The sequence below is a fragment of the Populus alba genome, chromosome 2 (assembly GCF_005239225.2).
Source record: "Populus alba chromosome 2, ASM523922v2, whole genome shotgun sequence".
In the NCBI taxonomy this organism is placed as follows: Eukaryota; Viridiplantae; Streptophyta; class Magnoliopsida; order Malpighiales; family Salicaceae; genus Populus; species Populus alba.
The window spans coordinates 19343575-19365973 of record NC_133285.1 but is presented as its reverse complement, the minus strand read 5'-3'; the positions used below and the strand labels follow the sequence as shown (position 1 = coordinate 19365973).

General features: G+C 32.2%; 1 pseudogene; it reads left to right on the top strand.

Annotated features, from left to right (window-relative positions):
• LOC118034663 (protein TRANSPORT INHIBITOR RESPONSE 1-like) overlaps positions 1-6405 on the top strand; it is a 39893-nt pseudogene extending 33488 nt beyond the window's left edge.
• The last annotated feature ends 15994 nt before the right edge of the window (positions 6406-22399 follow it).

The following is a 22399-nucleotide window of genomic DNA, read 5'->3' as shown; positions in this document are numbered from 1 at the left end:
TGTGAATTGTAATTGTTAACGTTGAATTTATCTTATGATTAATAGTTGAATATGTTGGAATAATTAGTATAGATTGGGTCAATTGGTTGTGGCTATTGTTAATATTTGCAGGTTTGTGGATTTGGGTAGTATCTAGTATAGGGGAGGTGCTGCCGATTTTTTTTTAACTTTTGAATTTTATTATACAATTATTTATATAAAATTGTTTAAATGCGGAGAATGAAATCCAGAGTTGGGTCGTTCACGTCCAGTCGAATCAAGTTCGTCTTAGCAGCGATGTTGATGTTTTCCTTAGGTGCCTCTCAAGAAGAGGCACCTACACCACTTGCGTCGTCAACCGATGCTGCCTCTTCCAGCGATGTTTCACATCGCAGAAGCGGCGTGCCTTCACAACGGAATCAATTTACCCGCAAGTACGAGGCACAGTGGAAGGACGATCTTTTCAATGTAAGTTTTTAAGAGTTTTAGTTTTTTTATATAGAAAAAAACAAATTTTAAAACATAATTTATGAAGTAATCACTATTTCATTAATTTCATTTCTTTTCAGGTTCACAAACATTGAGGCCACCCGAGTAATATCATCGGCGTTTAAAGCGTCGATGGAGATTCCATTGTTTCAATGGAGTCAGATATCCAGGCATCCTGAATGGATGCCTCAAATCAATGCATGGTTTCGTAGATTTGAGGTTCGTGTTAATATATAATTTTCAGCTTATTTCTAATAAATTCTAGTTATAATTGTAAATAAATTATTAACATTTTAAAAAATTATTTTTTTATACACAGCATCGATTCAGCTGGGACGATGAACATGACACCGTTGTGAGGAGGGTGTGGGAAAATCACGCGGCAATTAGGTAACATCGAAAACAATACGACTTTTTTTTTTACATAATTATTTATGTTTCGAAATGTAATTTTTTCGTGCGTGAATTAGTTTGCGTGATTTTTGGTATGAAACCCAGAAAAAGGCAAAGAAAACAGCGAGGGATAAGGGGTTCCAAGGCTGGAACGATGTTGCGGTTTGGAGGGATTTCAAACCGATATACATCCCGGAAGATATATGGCCACACTATCTTCAGCACGTGACGTCTGAGTGGTTCACTCGACGCTCACAGTCCGGTGCTGGCAACCGGAATCAGCCAATTCATGGCTCGATGACAACGCACACCGGCGGCTCCGTTCTGTTTGCTGCACATGCGAAACAAATGGTAAGATTAATTTAAATGAAATATATCGTTCAATTAATTTGTTGTTAATAAATTTTTTTCATTATAGGCTACGTCTCTTGGATGTGAGCCGAGCCCTATGGAGCTATTTGTGGAGACGCACGTGCGGAGTCATGACCGCCAAAAGGGGACGCAACAGTTCGTTGACAACCGTGCTCAACAGTTTGTGGTATGTTTGTTCAACCATTTTATTTTGTAAGTTATTATTATGTTTATTAAATTGAATATGATGATTTTTTTTTCAGGAGACCTATAATAATCGGTTGAGGGAGAGATACGGGGACGATCCTTCGACCCATTCGGAATTCGATCCGGATTTGTGGATGGAGGCTGGATCGTCAGGTGGACCTGATAAAAATCGGGTTTACAGGCTCTCCAACACTACCGCCGCCAACTTGCGGTCGACCGGTACTGCTTCAACCGTTGGGAGCTCCCAATCTGTATCGAACTCCCAATCTAAGGAGTTCGTGGCCTTGCAGCAAAGGTGCGACCACCTATTAAAGGCGTACACACAACTCAAAGAAGAGCAAAGATTGGCGAACGAACAACACAGAGCAGAGTCTGAACAACAAAGAGCGGCCTATGAAGAGCTTCGCCAAATGGTCATGAACATGACACAAGGTGGAACATGTGCGCCTAATCCTTTTTGGCCGCCTAACCCCCAGCCTCCTCCTCCTCCTCTCCTCCTCCTCCTCCTCCTCCTCCTCCTCCTCCTCCTCCTCCTCCACCTTTATAGTAATTTTTAATAAACATTATTTACATTTAAAATTTCATTTAATGTTTTTTTTGAAACACATTCATTTTGTAATGAATATTATTTAACTTTGAGTTTTTGTTGCTTAATATAAATTTTATTTGCATAATTGGTTTGTATTACCATTAATTTATATTATTTTTTCTAAAAAATTAAAAAAAAAATTACACAGGGATTTACCGACGGAATAACTCCGTCGGCATTGGACAGTGTCTGCCACCATCACCGACGAATATTCAGACAAACAGATTCGGTCGGTATTCCATCCCATCACCGACATATTCACCGACGGAAATAATCCGTCAGTATAATGTAAATACCGACTAATTTACAGACAGAAATATTCGGTCGGTATATAATATCACCGACATTTTTACCGACAGACTAAATCCGTCGGTATTTACATAACACCGACGGAATATTTTCCGTCGGTATATTCCAAGTGGGAAACTTTTTTTTTTGGCACGCACAGTCTGTTGGTAAATGTTTTTTTTGTATTTCCAACCGATATAGCGACGGAATGTGGAATCACCGACAAAAGGTATTCCGACGGGCGTATTCCGTCGGTAATATAGTCGGTAAATAATTTACCGACGAACTTTATATCACACACCGACGGAATATTTCCGTCGGTAAAACTGTGAAATCTTGTAGTGATTTTAGTCATCCTGAGCTAGGATCAGTAGAGACAAATTAGGTTGAAAAAGGTGAATCTAAGCTAGGAGTGCAACAATTGCAACAGCATAACAAAACAGGTTTGGATTTAGGCTTACATGAAAAGAAGCAAACATAACCTATGCAAATCAGTTCATGTGAGATAAATTAGTGATGTGAAATCGATAGCTCAAAGGGTTAGAAGCCTATTCGGTGCAAACTAAACAGATGCAGATGTAGAAAATGTTGGAGCTGATATGATTAAGCAATTAAATCTAGTGGAATCTAAAATGTTCTGTCAAACTAAGTGCCATAAAAAAAAAAAAAAAAAAAAAAAAAAAAACGGCATCTTTAAGGGTACATGTAGAAGTGATTAAGTTAATTGGCAGGAAAAAAGAGGAGTGCCTTTGAAAGGAGAATGAATACCTCCCTCATATTCTTGTGAACATGTCATAATAAAGCCAGAGAGTATGTGAGATCAAGAAAGTCATAGTGGATGGAGAACAGGTTGGTAATTTTTTTAGAGCAATCCAATAACCAAAGGGAATTCATGATCACGGAAGAAAGCAACTTATGCATGGTGGGAAAATCAGAAGGCATAAATGAAAGTAACTTTGGCTGGAAAACTTGATAAAAAACTAAGACATGATAGAAAGAAAACAACTAAGGAAAGTACACTACGGGTCGCTAGGGCATCAAAATACAGTCAATAACACATGACCAGGCACGAAAAATTGCAAAAGAGGAGATTGCAACAGTAAACAACTATGAATTAAAAAATGACAGCAGCTCAGAGAAAATATAAAGGGGCAGAAACTCAGTTTTAAATGTTCCGAACCTCAAAATTTTGAAACTCGGGGAAACTCTCCCTCGTCGAAAAAAATTTGGGTTACATTAATGTTAGTTCTGCTAACTCAATTAAACGACCCACTCAACATGATTAACAGAACATGATGTCATAAAAAAGAAAAAAAAAAACAAACTAAAACTCACGTTTTTATAAGAACACAAAAAAATCTTACCCTGTCAAGGAAATATTGAAAATAGCTTCTTTCTTGAATTCCTCTAGCACCAAACGACCTATCTTGTAGCTCCCTCCAGTTAATAAGAAAGAGAGGAGGTTAGGCTTGATAAAATTTAAGTAAAAACTTGACAAACAACCATATTCTTTCAATATTCCAGTTTTATGCTATTGAGCATAATTCTAAATTCAACCGTTAGATCGAGTTGAAAATTTACTAGAAGATTCTAGAAGAATTTGTCCATGTTGAGGTAAACTTTCAGGTGAAATGGAGTTTGGAAAGAACTTGTGATATTGATCAGAACAGGCTATACAAATTTTGTTAGTTACTTTCTTTTAATTTGTGGAATTTTTATTTGGTAAAAATCCTTTTCCTATAAGGATATGACAGCCTGTTTTGAGAATCTTCTAGTTCTACAAGGATCTTTAATAGGCTGCAATATAGTTTTCAATTGTGGTAAGAATTCATTAATGTTTCAATATCTTTTAATTACAAAGATTCCTTGTTCATCCTAGTTACACAAAAAAAAAAAGGCTGGTGGTATTTAATGACATCTTGGTTTCTTGGATCATTGAGTAGATAAAGACTTTGGACATATAGGTTTTATTTTTAATATTTTTTTAACTACAACCCAAGGCTTGTTTAGGCTTAATTAATACTTTATTTTCAGCTAGGATTCAAGACTTGTTTGGATCAGGTTATGGGCCTTTTAGTTTAGGGTTTTTGGGTCAGTTTTGTAAGTGAGCCACATCAGTCAACTAGGGTAAACCTATTAGGGTTAATTTTTTAAGAACTATTTGAACTCATGTAACCTAAATTTTGACAACCATTGATGAACTATTTTTAGTGATTCTAGCATTTTTCTGTTCTTAAATGAATTGAATCAGACTTATTAAAGATTAACTAGCTTTGTAGCGTCATTCTACTTCATTCCAATAGTATTGGTTCCTTGGGGCACGTTTTCATTATGTCATACTCTTATCGTATATATTTCAACTTTCCGGGACCAGATCTTAATATTGATTATGGGTTGCGTGACCATGCTATCACAAGGTTTGCGTTAGTTGTTATTAGAGCTAGACTCTAAAACAAGGTCATATCCTTCTATTATTTTTGTTTTTTTAGTGTTCCTTCAAGTTTTTCAGTGTTTGCGTCGTTCATCTTTTTATTCTTTGTGTCTACGACATCTAAGCAAAAAACAAAAGAGGTTATATTTCATTTTGTAACTGTCCCTATCATATTAGTAGCATATAAAAAAAAAACAAAGAGATTGGATGAAATTTGAACGATGATAAGGATGAAATTTGAATGATGATAAAATTTTACCGTAGAAACACAACTCTTAGTGAACCATAAGCAAAGCACCTTAGAATCAGTTGAACCGTCATATTCTGTTTACTTGGGATGATATTGCACCATATTTTAAATTTGGGTATATTTGGATATCATTTACTTGAAGTTAATTCGAGGTTCAATTTTGTTGCAAACTGATTATACAAGGGGTTTGGGTACCTAGACATGAGAAAACGATCTATAAACTTAGATTTTTTTTTTAGGTATCTAAATGCTAAATATTGAATTTAAGGTCATTTTGAGATTTTTTGGTTTGGGTTTCAATTTTGTTACGTAAAAATTATGTAATAAGTCAGATTTGAGTCAAGTTTCAAAATGTGATCCTTACTATTTTTTATGTCCAAATCTTTTTGTCTCTAAAATAATTGGGTTATTTAGGAGTCAAGTAATTGTTTTCACAGATATTCATTTATATTTTATTCTGTCTTCGTTTCGTCCACAATTCGTACGAATTTGCATTGCTACTCGCGAAATCGTAATCATAGTTTTGTTTTGCCTTGTTTTTAGTATATTTATTGATTCTTGAGTTTGAGAATTATAATTGGATTGCGTTGCGAATGCTATTAACTTTGATTTGTTGATTTCAGTTCCTAAGGAACCAAAAGAAAGTAAGTTGTGGGGTAAAAGACATGAGCTTATTAAAGTGAAAAGCCATGATTTTTATGGGGAACATGAGAGGTATGATGATATATTTTGCGTTACCAATCAAATTTTATTAATTGAAAAAATGTTTGAAAACAACGAATCAGTGACACAAAATGCTAACGTTTATTTCCAGTTGAGAGCCATAGGCAAACAACTCAAGCTCTTGTCTAGGACACACAAGGATCTAAAAGATGAGGTAAATTTGAGAAAGCAACATAATAATGGGGTTGATCGCTGAGGAAATATGATTCGTAGGGCCATTCAAAATGTCAGATTTGAATTTGAGGAGTTTGTTGATGAAAACATAGATGCGAGTGAAAATGACCATGATTTTGCTTCTTCTAGCCAAGGAATTAGATCTGGACCGAATAGGGTTAAGAGGAATGAGAATTTCTATGGCATAAGGACTTATAAAAATATGGATGGGGAAATGGACTCCATTAAACTTAAAATTCCTAACTTTCAAGGTAAAAACGATTCCAATGCTTATTTGGAGTAGGAGAAAAAGGTGATGCGATCCAAGCACCAAAGGATCCATTGGAGGTTCCGGTTGATCCAATTACAAGGCTTAGAGCTACGAGGTTCAAAGAGGCTTTCAATGAACTTCTTCAAGATACATGGGCTAAGTTGGACTTTAAGAGAATATTAAATAATGAGGAGGAAGCCATGATTAATGTTATTCATGTTCAAAACGGGTTTGTTGGTGAAGCCAAGACCATTAAACAAGGATTGGAAGAAGAAGACTAGATTTGGACAGTTTGATCTTTCACTACATTTTTTTTTTAATCATAATTGAAGCTACATGTCGAATTTTGAGATGATTCTAGTTGGGATGAAAACTAGACTTCCATACCTTTCCAATGGTAGATGGTAATCCTTTTAATTATTTAAGATGAGAGAGAACCATCCGTTTGAAGTTGGGTTTTGCTGCTGCCAGACAAAATACGGAAATAACCGAACTTGTCTTATTAAATTTGTCAGGTTATTAAACCATTTTTATTTTGTGAGGAAACACTTGTTTAGGTTTCAAACTTGTTTAATTTATTTATTTTAAATAGTGTAGGCTAGTTTTAGCTTGGGTTGATTATTATTTAAATTGGGTTTATATGTGACCCATTAGGGAGACTAGGGTATTTAACTTAGGATATAAATACTCTTGAGAATAATTTTCAGCACACTTTTTTTGCCTAATAATATTCTGATTTTTGCCGACCTTTTGTTGTCAATCTAGGTTCTTGATTGAACTTTCAACTCTTCAAAGAATTGACCAATCTTTGTTGTGAATTTATACTCCTTTTGCTCATTTCAAGGTGTAGGCATTGTGATTAGGTTGATTTATAGTCTTATTGCCTTGGAGCAGGTCTTTCATTGTGATAAGCTCATCCTATGTTCAAAAAATTTGGATTAGATAGATCTTGGGTTTGTGAATTCCATTAAATTTTGTTAGGGTTCGCATCAAAAGGTGAATAACATGACCAAAAGATTGATGTCTTCTCCCAAGTGTAAGAGTGTTGAATTAATAAATAACCCGGCAAGACCGAGGTCGAACCACAGGGAGGTTAATTGTATAAATTATAGACAACAATGATACAACAACAACAACAACAATAATAATAAAGAAGAAGTTGATGAGAACTTTGAGATGGAAGATTAATGTAAGGATTAAACAATTATAAAAATAAATGTCAAGATTAGAGGATTCACTAATGGTATTTTAAACAAGTATAATATAAACTCTTATTATTCAACTTGAAACCACACACAAATAAGGTTTCGATCGGATGATTTGTCATTAATAGCTCATTATAAATTGTTAACATGATCATATTAATTATCTTATTTAAGTAACACTAAACTTTTAAATATTGTCAAGAATTCATAATGCTAACTTATGTTAACAACAAATCAAGTTCCTTTCATAGCACAGATGCAGGTTATACCATACGATTGGGCTATGAGAGTGTCAAGCATTTGTTGTACCAAGAGCTATATAACACAAATCTAGATTAACCATTTAACAAGCAAGACATTAAGAATTAGTAAGATAAAAACATAAGACATGTTAATATTAAACATTAAGGTCCATGTTGAGTTTACACTATACTTATTCTTACACCATTAGTGTAACCTTTTCATCTTGACATAATAAACTTAGCTAAACATAATGAAGAAGAGAAACATAAATAAAGAAAATAAGAACATAAATAAGATACAAGTTAACTAAGTAAATGAAATGAAATAAAAAGCATAAACAAGATATTAATGAAAGCAAAACTTAAAAATTACAAAAAAAATATAAAAAGAGAGAGCAACCTGCCCCAAGGTACCAACACTATTGGAATAAAGGTGGTGTTTGATAACGTGGCTGCGGGTGAGGTTCACCCGCAGCCACATTAATTAATGTTTGGTAAGCAGAATGAAACTGCTTTTAGTGGGTAGGACCACATGAAACCTGCGGTTTCTGAGAAGCAGCAAAATGCTGCTTCTCGTGAAAATTAAACTCAGCAGTAGAGCATGGCTCCACAGTAGCAGTTTCTTTTTTTTAAAAAAAAAAAATAGAAAACCAGTGTGAGTGAATTAATTCACTTGCACTGTTCACCTGAGAAGTGTAGTTTTTTTTTTTTTTTTTGAAAAACCAACACAATTAATTGATTTCACTCGTGAACGTGAATAATATTTTTTTTATTTGTTAAAAAAAATAGTTTAAGGTGAATTAAATTTACTCGTACTGTAATCTCAATTTTATTCATGATAATATTTTATCTAATTTTATTATACGCTCAAAAAATTATGAAAGCTATAGTCATTATCAAATTAATTTTGTATGTAATGAAATTGTAATTTTTTTTTTAAAAAAATTGAGTTTTACTCGAAAAACTAGTATATAATATTATTTAATAACACTACATAAATTAGAAGGATATCGCATGATGACATAGCATTTGTGAAATTTGATCGCAATTCCAATTATGTTCTTGCCGGGTCCGACCCAGCTAAAAAAAATTTGAGTAAAATTGAAATTGCGATCAAATTTCACAAATGTTACGTCATCATGCGATATCCTTCTAATTTATGTAGTGTTATTAAATAATATTATATACTAGTTTTTCGAGTAAAACTCAATTTTTTTTTAAAAAAAATTACAATTTCATTACATACAAAATTAATTCGATAAGGACTATAGTTTTTATAATTTTTTGAGCGTATAATAAAATTAGATAAAATATTATCATGAATAAAATTGAGATTATAGTACGAGTAAATTTAATTCACCTTAAACTATTTTTTTTAACAAATAAAAAAAAAATATTATTCACGTTCACGAGTGAAATCAATTAATTGCGTTGGTTTTTCAAAAAAAACAAAAAAAAAAATACACTTCTCAGGTGAACAGTGCGAGTGAATTAATTCACTCGCACTGGTTTTCTATTTTTTTTTTTTTAAAAAAAGAAACTGCTACTGTGGAGCCATGCTCTACTGCTGAGTTTAATTTTCACGAGAAGCAGCATTTTGCTGCTTTTCAGAAACCGCAGGTTTCATGTGGTCCTACCCACTAAAAGCAGTTTCATTCTGCTTACCAAACATTAATTAACGTGGCTGCGGGTGAACCTCACCCGCAGCCACGTTATCAAACACCACCTTTATTCCAATAGTGTTGGTACCTTGGGGCAGGTTGCTCTCTCTTTTTATATTTTTTGTAATTTTTAAGTTTTGCTTTCATTAATATCTTGTTTATGCTTTTCATTTCATTTCATTTACTTAGTTAACTTGTATCTTATTTATGTTCTTATTTTCTTTATTTATGTTTCTCTTCTTCATTATGTTTAGCTAAGTTTATTATGTCAAGATGAAAAGGTTACACTAATGGTGTAAGAATAAGTATAGTGTAAACTCAACATGGACCTTAATGTTTAATATTAACATGTCTTATCTTTTTATCTTACTAATTCTTAATACCTTGCTTGTTAAATGGTTAATCTAGATTTGTGTTGTACAACACTTGGTACAACAAATGCTTGGCACTCTCATAGCCCAACCGTATGGTATTATTACCTACACCTGTGCTATGAAAGGAACTTGATTTGTTGTGAATATAAGTTAGCATCATGAATTCCTGATAATATTTAAAAGTATAGTGTTACTAAAATAAAATAATTAATATGATCATGTTAAAAATTTATAATGAACTATTAAGGATAAATCATCCGATTGGAACCTTTTTTTATGTGTGGTTTCCAATTGATTAATAAAAAGAGTTTATATTATACTTAATTTCTAATACTATTAGTGGATCCTTTAACCTTGACAATTATTTTATCCTTATTTAATTTTCACATTAATCTTACATCTCAAAGTCCTCTTTACATCGTCATCGTCGTCATCGTCCTTATTATTATTATTATTATTATTATTATTATTATTATTATTATTATTATTATTTATAATTTATATAGTTAACCTTCCTGTGGTTCAACCCCGGTCTTGCCGGGTTATTTATTACTTCGACACTCCTGCACTTGGGAGAAGACATCAATCTTTTGATCGTGTAATTAAGAAATTGAATATAAACATTATTAAACATGATAGACCTTATAAGCTTCGATTGTTATGTCGTATATGTGTGGCATCGCGGCGATCATTCTCTTGAATCAGGATTTTCATAGTTCGAATGTAAAGAACAAAGAATTCTTATCAGTAAAAAAAAGGATGGAGTCGTCACCTAGTATTTTGGACACTGAAAACCCTAACTGATATCAGAGTCTAGATAAGTAGATTGGTTGTATATAGAGAGGATGTATCACCCTTAATACATCTTACCTAAGATAAATTACATTGTTTATTTGTCTCAATCATGTTTCTATTCGTTGATCTGTCTAAGGTTTTTTAAAAAATATTTCTCAGTAAAGAGATAATTATCTTATCATAATAAAATCTAACTATTCTAAAGCCCAAAAAATTAAAGGTGTATTCTTGTCAATTCATTTAGTTTAATACCGGAAATACACATTACTTTGTAAAATTCTTACCTAAAATATTAATTAAACAAATTGATTTTTATGATGTTTTTAAAATTTTAACTAAATCGTAATAGATAATCACAAACTTGTTGTGATAGCTATTAATTGATTGTTTTAGTATTTTTCCAAAAATGATGAAAATGTGATTTTTATTTTTTTATTAAGTATGCATGAGAATTTAAGAATTTTTCCGTATGCATAAAAATAAAAATTTATTTTTTTATTTTTTCTCTAAAATGTTTTAAGAAAAAAAAAAAGCTGTTGTATTTAATATCGGATCAGTACCTTACAGTGTAAGTTTATAGCCCAAATATTAAATAAACTGGTTGGAAAACATGCAAGGTTCCCACAAATAATTTTAAAATAATCCCTGGACTTTTAAGATTTTTTGTAAATTATATGAGGTCTATTTTGAAAAAGCTTAAAAATGAGAAAACTAATATTGCTAGAAAACCAAGATTATGTGTTTTCCAAACGTGTCTTTAACTATAAACCAAAGGCTTAAAATTGTTTTAAAGCTTTGTTTGTCAAACACGCCTAATGAACAAAATATGACATTTTTTGCCTTAAGAATTTTAAGTCAACCAAATGCTACCATAACATGAATGAACTCAGTCCAACCACGTGGGTTGAGCTTTCTAACCTAAAAACTCAAACCCACAAACATGATTCAAAACTAGAAAAGAAATAACAAACTTCAAAAGAAGAGAAAACATTTAAATTTACTTGAGAACATGAAAAACACTCGGATGAACTTAAAAACATGATTTAAAAGAACAAACTAGATTAGATCAAATTAAAAGCATATACATGTTTGAAACAACACTCAAGCAACATTTTGGGGCTAGATCATCACAAAAATCAAACATTAGTCATAATTATTTGATTTTATGCAAATTGTAACAAATGAATCAGAGATCAAAAACTATTAAATCAGTGTTTTTAAGCCATAAAAACCTTAGATTAAAGATAAAAAAGCATGCACTCACATAAAGTACCATCAATCGACTAAAATGACACAAAAAGTAATGACCTAATGCAAAGTTCATCCAAAGAATATCAATCCAAAAATATTAGTAAACCTAGAAACCTAGCAACAAGACCTAAACAAAGAAACTACAATAAAACTGAGAAAAGCAAACCAAACCTAGCAAACGAAGCTTGAGCATAATTAAAGCAACCTATTTAAATAATCAAAACAACAAGAAAACAAAAACCAATACCAAAAATAGTAAGCAAAGTACATGATAACAACAAGTAAAATTAACATTTTCTATGCATAAACACTATTCTATTGATTAAAATCATTGTACTGAAGCTTAAACAACATACCTACAACTTTAGCAAATTTAACAGGCTAACTTAAAACAACATCAATACCTAAAAACTATTAACTTCAGAGAAAAAAAATGATTGCCCTAACATCAATGCCTACAAAACATCATTTTATACTAACATTTAACACTTTAATGAACAAATATAATCATTCAAACAAGTTTGAAACAAAACATACACACATTAAATCATGTTACAACTAATCATTTGAAAAAGATTAAATAAAACACCAAATGCATCAAAACTAACAAATAGCTAAAAAAACAATACATGTTAAACATCTGATGCAAACATCTAATGAGAAAAATAAAAGGGGAGGTGATGTGCTTATTAAGCTCCACCCTCTCATCAAAGTTTCAGATATAACTAAACAATATTGTCTTCTTGTCTTGAATTTCTTGCTCCTTCCTTAAGCTTTTGCTCCTTTAGTATTTTTGCTTTCATTCTTGGACTCAAAAGCTTTGCCTTCTATCTCTTTCTTTCCACTTCTTATCAATATTTCATAGACTTTCTATTAAGAGACTTTTAGTGATTTAATCTTCTAGGTTTTTCTTCTCCTTTTCTCTATGAAGTTTCATTCTTTTTCTTTTCCTTTTTCTTTTTCTTTTTCTTGTGATTTCCTTTTCTTTTATAGCCTCAAAAGGCAGGTGGTTGTAAACCCATTTATGGGGTTGAAAGTGGTTTTTCAAAAGTAGATCATAGGAGATTCTTTTTTTTTCCTTTGATATATTAGAAGACGATTCTTTTATCTTATTGTTCTATTTTCCTATTTTCTAGATGTCTAAAAAACTTTTGGAGCTTCTAGAAAAAATTGTTAACTTTATAACTGAAGCTTCGTTGAAAATGGCTAACTGGAGGTGTACTTTGCATGAATTAATCATGGCAAATAGCAGGTTATTGAAGCCAACCAAACCATAGATCTTATAGAGGGGGTGTTGTTCTTCAACTAGGATTAAACCATGATTGATTTGGTGGTCTATAGCATTCCCATCATTGATCCAAAGTTCAGTGTAACACTGCTAAATTTAGTTGAATAAGACAAGGCTACCTTGAGATAAAAAGTTTAGGGATTTCATGTGGCAAGTAGGGCACAAACACTAAACAAGGGTGGCATAACATTGTAAAAGGAAACCTTCTCTATTGAATGGTGGTGATTGGAGTCCTTGTGGTGGTTAACAATGCCACATTCATTCGCTTAAATATGATAACTCGATCAACCTTCTTGGCTGATGAAAATAATAAAACAGGGATAGACAACATGTCACTTAATCTTTTTATTAAAAACAAGTGACATATCATCTGCTTAAACCTTCAAAGTTAGGGTTTCTAATTAGGATTTTGATATATTTCAATTTGGTCCTTGTTGTTTTAATTTAGGCTTAAATGTCTCTAATTAATACAAAAATTGATTAATTTAATGCAATTAGGCCATTTCCAAAAATCAATTGAGATCCCTCAAGTGTGGCACCTTTAGCCCTTGTTTTCTAATAATTTCAATTTAGTCCTCAATTAAGCCTTGAACTTTTATTTTCTTCAATTTAGTCCCTGGAAAAAGTTTGGTATAGCCATCAATGTTGTGTGCCTATTATACAAAGGTTCTTGGTATTCAAGTTATTTAATTTGGCCCTCACTTAGCCTTCAAACTTCAAACTTCTTGCAATCGAACCCCTAATTTCCCTAATTTGATCTTACAAAGTTTCAATTGTGTCCCTAATCTTTCAATTTTTATGAATTGAACCAAATTAGTTTTCCAAACTTATTTCTTCAATTAAGTCTTTAATTTAATCCATAAAACCCATTAGAAGTTTAATTAAGTCCTTAAGCTTAATTAATTCTTTCAATTTTGATCAAGTTTGAATTTCAACCTCAATTTTCTTTCTTTCTTCATCCCATCTTGTCAAAATATATTAATTTGGCTATTATTCTAGCATTTTATTATGTTGCAGCTTGAAGGTCTCTTTGTGTTCTGAAAATATTTTAGGATTTTATATTTCTGATTTTTTATTTTTTTGAATGAATATATATTTATATATAGGGGGTCCAAAATTGGATTATGATAGTTGTCCCCCTCTTTATAATAATTACAAATTAAAGTCTTTTAAAAGACTTTATAAAGTAAGTTTATAAAGAAAAGAAAACATTTATGGGTTCAGAAAGAAAACCATTGAGGAGCTTATAACAAATCAAAATGGTGTTGGGTGTTTGAGTACTCATCCTCTGTATGAAAAGTATCTAGGATTTTTTTATAAATGATATGTGTTTGGGTGTCCTTCTTGTGTGCGGAAAACATCTAGGACACTTCACAAATGGTCTCTATTTAGGCGATCAGCCCATGGTTTGTGATCGGGTAACCTATCTGTGGTTTGTGTTCTGGTAACTTGTTCATGGTCTTTAATTGAGTGACTTGTTTATGGCTTATGATCGAGTAAGCTGCCCATGGTCTCTGATCGGGTGATCTACCCATGGTTTGTGTTTGAGTAACCTACTCATTGTCTCTAATCGGGTGACCTTCTCGTGATTTTTGATCGGGTTAACCTGTTCATGGTCTTTGATCGGGTGACCTGCCTTTGGTTTGTAATCAGGTAACCTACTCATAGTTTGATCAGGTGACCTTCCCGTGATTTATAATCGGGTAATCTACCTATAGTCTTTGATTAGGTGACCTGTCCATGTTTATGTTCCGGTAACCTACATGTGACCTCTGATTGAGTGACTTGTCCATGGTTTGTGATTAGGTAACCTACCCGTGGTTTATGATTGTATAACTTGTCCGTAGTGTGAAGAATACCCAGGATTTTTCACAAATGATGATGTCTTGGATCTTCTTATAAGGAGTTTTAGCCTCCTTTCTTCCGAGATGATTCATCTTTTGTCAATGCACTTTTATTATCCCTGGACTTAATTCTTGATAGTTAAAATTTGTTGAACCTTTCTGGTTGCTTTCAAGGTACCTTTCGTTAAAATTCATGAAAATATGTTTATGATGTTTATGTATGCATTTTACTTGTTTTGAAATATAGGTTTATCAACTTCTTCGATTGTGTTTGATTGTTTGGATTCTAAGCTACTTGAGCCAACGTGTGGGTCTTCGCATGATTCTCACTATACCTTTAGTGACATGAGTTTTTGACCTTATGGATTTGTGAAAACAATTTCATGCTTCAAAATAATTGTCTAGACAAGTTTGAAACAAATTTTTACCCTTACCTTCTTGATTGTCATGAAAAAAAGTTTATTTTTAAAACTGTTTGTTGTCATATCCTATCAAATGTGCTTATGTTAGTAACTTATGTAAATAATATTTTTCAAAATTTCTCATTTATCTTGTTGATTATTGGTGATAAATCCTATATGTAATGGTTATTAGACTTTTAACCTTTTTTGATCTTGAGAACTTAAGTGATTTTGATGTGCACTTAAAAAAAATATATATCTTTATATTATGCAATTCCTTAAGTTTGGGAAAGGAATTATTTTTTTCATAGCATTTTAAAGGGTGTTTAAAATTGACAAAAGTATATGGTGAGGTGACCAAAAATTTAATATAGGTTTTTTTTTATATGGTAAAAGCTTGTTTTTCTTACATGGTCATTTTATCTTTATAAATAATAACAAATAGTTTTTCCCACCATGCCACAATTATGATGAAATCTTTACAATATTGAGGATATCATTTATCAGTTCAAATTGCTTTTAATATAATTAGAAAGAACTTCTAAAGGCACATAATATAAGTTGTAGCTTTTGGTTATTAAAGAAAGAGATTCATAGGCTGAAAGAGTATTTCAAGGTCTATAGACTTAGAATCATTGTTTCTTCTTAGCTCATCGTGTCCTTCTTTTCTTTCTTCATACTTCTTTTATTCGTCTATTTTGATTGCTTTAGTGGGGCATTTTTATTTTGTTTTGACATTGACTTGATCTTTTCTTTTTGTTTTTTCCATTTGGTTATGTTCCCTAGCAATTGGATTTCTCAGGCTCCTTGGCTTTTTTATGACCTATGTTTGGCCTTTGATCTTTAAATTATTGCTTGCCTTCTAGTATGGAGTGTGATTCTAATTAGTTTAATTTTTTATCTTTAGAATTTTCATTTTCCTCTAGTATGAGAGGTGATTATAGTCAGGGTTTTTATTGAAGAAAAACTAATTTAGGATCAAATAAAAACCACAAGAGATATATTTCAGAATGTGAAGGAATAATAAAAATGACTTTTCTTCTTTTTGAGCATAAACAATTATAATTGATAATATTTTTTTCTCATTTAATATAATGGTTTGGAAATTTTTTGCACAAGACTTTGAATTGATGACGAATGAATCTTCCTATATGTGAATATGCGTATACCTTAGATGTAGCTCTAGATATAAGGTGTAAGTGATTTGGCTGCCACCTTAAGTACGAATTGCTTGTTGAATAAATACTAAAATATTATTTTAAGCAAACAGCACACACTTTTCTTTGAGAACAAAAGTCAATCAAATATCATTTGGGAGGCTAGCTGTTGTACAGAATACTTCTTCACCGCTTTGGAAATCTCTCTTGTCACTTCGAGATGATCTCTCATGCGTTTGTGGAGGGCATTTACAGGTAGAAACTCTACTGCAACGTTGGACTACAGCTGAGGGAAATTTCACAGCAAATGCTTATGAATTTTTAAGACATAAAACTGATGTTGTGCTTTGGCCAAAGGTGGTCTGGGAACAATGGTCCCTACCACGATATGCATTCATCCTTTGCCTTGCTATTTTGGGGAAATTGAAGACCAAAGACAGGCTTTCCCTCTTACAACCTGATCCCATATGTGTTCTTTGCTCACAAGTGCCTGAATCTCATGCCCATCTTTTTTTTTTTGCATGCAACTGGACCTCTCTCCTATGGTTTAAGGTCAGGTCTTGGCTCAATATCAACAGGATGATGTCAACCCTCACCAGTGCTATTAGAGGACTGTCATCGAGAAGAGCCTTGTCTTTAAGATGAGGAGGGTTTCCTTGGGTTTGTAGTTTATCTTGTTTGGCAGGAAAGAAATAAGAGAATCTTCGAAACATCCCACAACTCAGTGGACCTCATTTTTCAGCGATTTCAAATACTTTTCTACACTATATTTTATTTTCATGAAAGGGACCCTTCTCTTATTTTTGTTGGTTAATGTCCCTTCCATTAGGGACTGTATTTTCTGGTGGGTTGTTTCATAGCTTCAGTGACTACTGTCTGTTTTTGTTTGGATTGCTGGTTTGCATGGGTATGCACAACTGACTGGTCATTGTCTCCCTAGTTGTCGGGTATCCCTTCCAGAGGCTCATGTTTGTAGAGGTTCTCTTAGGATGTTGGAGAAGTCTAGATTCAGCGGTGTTTTCCTCAACTAGCTCTCATCATTCATTTGGGTTGTTTAACAAGTTATACAAATAATCTTCGATATGGGTTGCTTGAAAGAATAGTCACAAACAATGCCTAGAACTTTAATGGAAAAATCATGAAGAACTTTAAACTCTACAAACATATTAGTATAAAGAGGTGTGCCTCTAAACTTTATAGACGCATTAGTATGAAATGGTGTTATTTTGCTTGAAAGAATAGTCACAAACAATGCCTAGAACTTTAATGGAAAAATCATGAAGAACTTTAAACTCTACAAACATATTAGTATAAAGAGGTGTGCCTCTAAACTTTATAGACGCATTAGTCTGAAATGGTGTTATTTTATTTATATAAGCCAGTTTGATGTTCAAAAAAAAAAAACAAGAAACATTAGTTTAAAGAGATGTGCCTTTAAACTCTACAGAAACATTAGTTTGAAGAGGTGTGCCTTTAAACTATACAAACATATTAGTTTAAAGAGGTGTGCCTCTAAACTTTATAGACACATTAGTCTGAAAGGGTGTAATTTTATTTATATACACTAGTTTGATGTTGAAAAAAAAAAAACAAGAAACAATCTTCTTCTCTCCTTAATTTTTCTCTATAAACTATTTTTTTATATTTATAAAAAACAAAACAAAACTTCTTAATAAATGACACGACCAAAAGATTGATGTCTTCTCCCAAGTGCAGGAGTGTCAAAGTAATAAATAACCTAGCAAGACCAGGGTTGAACCACAGAGATGTTAATTGTATAAATTATAAATAACAAGACAACAACAACAACAACAACAACAATAATACCAATAATAACAATAATAGTAATTGTAATAGTACTAGTAGTAGTAGTAGTAGTAGTAGTAGTAATACTCAGTACGTGGCGTTGTTATACTAAGAATGATCTAAAAGATCGAGTCATAGGTTTCTAGCCTATATACTGAGTTTATGAAAAGATCTAAGAGATATATTATATAATATAAACAGAATGTAAATAATAATCATAATAATAATAGTAGTAGTAGTAGTAGTAAAAGAAGAAGATGAAGAAATTAATGAGAACTTTGAGATGAAAGATTAATATAAGGATTAAACAATGATAAAAACAAATGTCAAGGTTAGAGGATCCACTAATTGTATTTCAAACAAGTATAGTATAAAAACTCTTATTACTCAACTGGAAACCACACACGAATGAGGTTCCAATCGAATGATTTGTCATTAATAGCTCATTATAAATTATTAACATAATCATATTAATTATCTTATTTACATAACACCAAACTTTTAAATATTGTCAGGAATTCATGATGTTAACTGATGTTAACAACAAATGAAGTTCCTTTCATAGCCCATGTGTAGGTAATACCATACGGTTAAGCTATGAGAGTGCCAAGCATTTGTTGTACCAAGTATTATACAACACAAATCTAGATTAACCATTTACCAAGCAAGGTATTACGAATTAGTAAGATAAAAAGATAAGACATGTTAATATTAAACATTAAGGTCCATCTTGAGTTTACACTATACTTATTCTTACACCATTAGTGTAACCTTTTTACCTTGACATAATAAACTTATCTAAACATAATGAAGAAGAGAAACATAAATAAACAAAACAAGAACATAAATAAGATACAAGTTAACTAAGGAAAGGAAAGGAAATGAAAAACATAAACAAGATATTAATGAAAGCAAAACTTAAAAATTACAAAAAAAAAAAAGATAAAGAGAGAAATAAAGAGCATGAACTTGATTTGAACAACCAAGCTCCTAAATACATGGCAAATGCCTCCTTTTATAGGCTAAAATTCAGAATTATTGATTTGATGACTAATTGTTGAGTGGGTGGCCAACTTTTGACTTGGTGAAAATCCTTATTTTCTTGTCTGAATAAAACAAAAATGCTAGCATCAGAACTGGGTTCACTTGAAAACATGAAAGTTGTAGGAAATTAACTCAGCTTTCTAGGGAAAAAAAATGGAGCTGATTTGGACTCCTAGAACTCCATATATGGGCCAAACACTGAACATTGTTCGGGCTGCAGGACAGATTCGGACTTCTCCGTTGTTGCTATAATTTGGACTTGCAAACGGCCTTCTTAGATCTTGATGAAAACATAAAAGTTATAAGTCTATGTCTTATGGAATCTGTGTAAACATTTGAGGTCATTTGGACATCTAGAACTTGAGATATGACCCAATTACCAAACAGTATTCCAGTTTGGACTGCACCAACATCTCTTTTCTAAGCGTCACCCTCTCTTTGTCCTTTCAATTTCCATACTTGAACTCATCAATCAATCCTTTGATTTATATGATAGGCCTACATTTAAGATGAATATTTACCATATATTAAGGCATTTTATAGTATTAGACTTGTTATTATAAAACATGCTTTAGTTAAGGAGTTATTGATACTTTAAGTGCAAAATGATGATATAAACCTTGATAAATATGCACTTTTAAGTACTAATCACACCCCCCAACCAACTTATTACTAGTCCCTAGTAATCAAAGCGTTAAAATAGAAAAACAATTTGCAAATTCTATAAAACAAGGCATTCATCATTTAACTTACTTTAATTTATCCAGATAAACAAACTCTCATTAAATTCATATATCTGCTCAATACCTCTTAAACAAGATATTAATAAACCTTTCTTTTGTGCTCAAAATATCAACATATAGTTATGGGGCTTTACTTGGAAGAAAAACAAATTTTTGTTCTAATGTTTAAGGCTAACTTCCTTAGGTTGGGATTATTATTTTTTTTTGTCTTTATTTATTTATTTATTTATATACACATACAACTTGAAACACAATGTATCTTTAACCCATGTAACGAGTTTTTGGCTAATGACTCCCAAACTAGTTGGTCTTAACAACTCGGGTTGCAGATACTGATACATAGATAGTGCAATGTTTGATTCCCTTAAGCTTTTCTCCTCAACCCATGTAACAAGCGTTGAGCCAATAGCTCCCAAGTCAGTTGACTTTAGGGTATTAAGTGTTAAAACACCCCTTCGGGCTTAATTGCTTAGGTTAGGGAGGCTACGAAACCAAACTTATCTACCTTTTTATTATCATTATTATTATTATTATTATTGCAAATTATGTACTATCCCTTTCCCTTAGTTGTTACCTTTAACAAAAGAACATAAATAATATAATAATCCAATGTGCAACCCACAATCATATGTTAAAGTGTGTGTGTGAAAATGAAGATTTAAAAATATTTGTTAAATGAGCATATGAGCAGAATCAAGTGCTACAAATACAAGAGTTTGTAAACCTGAATATTTCAAGAAGTATTCTGATAGACCTTGTTAAGAATGTTTACTAAGATACGTCTCAAGAGTCACTGTAACAAAAGAACTCCTTTCACTCTGCCATCCTAGTAACAACAGTTTTGAAAATAGTTTATGAAATAGAAAACACAGTTTTTTTTTTTTTTATATCAATTTACTACCCTTTCCTCCCAACCAAAATGAGACATTGTCCTCAATATCTTAAAGTAAAAAGATAGAGTATAGAAGACATCACCTGAAATACCAAACACTAACAAACCTGAAACACACTTAAACAAATATAAGAAACAACAAAACACAATAATAAAACCAAAAGACGCAAATATTTATAGATGAGAAATTGAAAATGCAATCACACCACCTATATGTAGGCTAGTCGTAGTCTCACACTCTCTCTCTTTTGATTTATTTATTTATTTATTTTGAAAAAGCATGTGTATGTACAGGTAGTTGTGATTGTGGCTCACATCTTTCCTTGGTTTTACATCCAAGAACGGCTTAAACACCCTCTATGAGTAGGGGATAGGCTTCCCATCCAGTTTTCTTAAAAACTAGCAAACAGGGTCTTTTTTAGTCAGATTCCCAAGACTAAGTCGAGCATGTTCTTTATGGAATTGTGGCCATAAATCATAAATTGCACGATGCACATCTCCACTAGGGTGCGTCTCAAGAGTCAATAGAAGATTATCTAAAGACCCCTTACTCAGGCCATCCTTAATGAATTGTATTTTATCTTCACGGTTTACAGATACCATTCCTAAAAAATGACATGTCGCATTACAAGTCCATCTGGCACACCTGTGACAGACTTTCAGTCATTTTGCACAACGTTTCTTTGCAAAAGTGCTTTTACCTGTTCCAGGCATGTGTGAAATGAAAAAATTGGACGAATCACTTGATAATCGGACCTTTGCTTCAATCAGCCAACAAATATCTTCAGGAATTCCATGGTTCATTAACAACCTCAATCTTGCACATCTAGCACGGTAAATTTTTGTAATCGCATTCTGAGGCAGAGCGGGAAAATACTTTTTTAATTTTTCAAGAGTGGTGTTCATTTTCAAATGAGAATTGGATTAGAGATTCAAAGAAAGAAGAAAGAGTAGAGAATTGCACAATTATATACACAGATATCAGTTATCATGGGAAACTGAAAGAACCGACTTAAGAGTCACGGAGTACCGTTATCCGCCATTTGACCGAGGTGAGAGAAACTAGCAAAACAAAAGTCACACCAAAAAGGAACACAAAAAAAATGTGAGAAAAAAAAAATAATCAACCTTTATCTAAAAGATCATTCAAACCAATGGATTCATTTTCACCAGGAAACTCATCAAAGTAAGCTTTCAAACGATGTCCATTTACCTTCAAAACATTGTCATTCTTTGAATTCTCAATATCAAGGGCCTTATAAGGATACACGTGTTTCAAAATAAATGGACCGCTCCATCTTGATCTTATTTTTTTAGGAAATAAATGGAGTTGAGAATTATAAAGCCAAACTTTTTGACCAGTATCAACTTTTTAACAATTTTCACAAGCTTTGTAGAATGCATGCGTGCCCTTGATCATGGTGGGCCAATAAAATTCTTTTTGTAAGATTTTTGCAGTCGTCTTTTTCAACGAGAAATGACTCCCACATGCTTTAGAATGACAAAGTTTAATGACACTACTTACCTCATTGTCAGGAATGCATCTTTGAAATTTTTGATCAGGACAATATT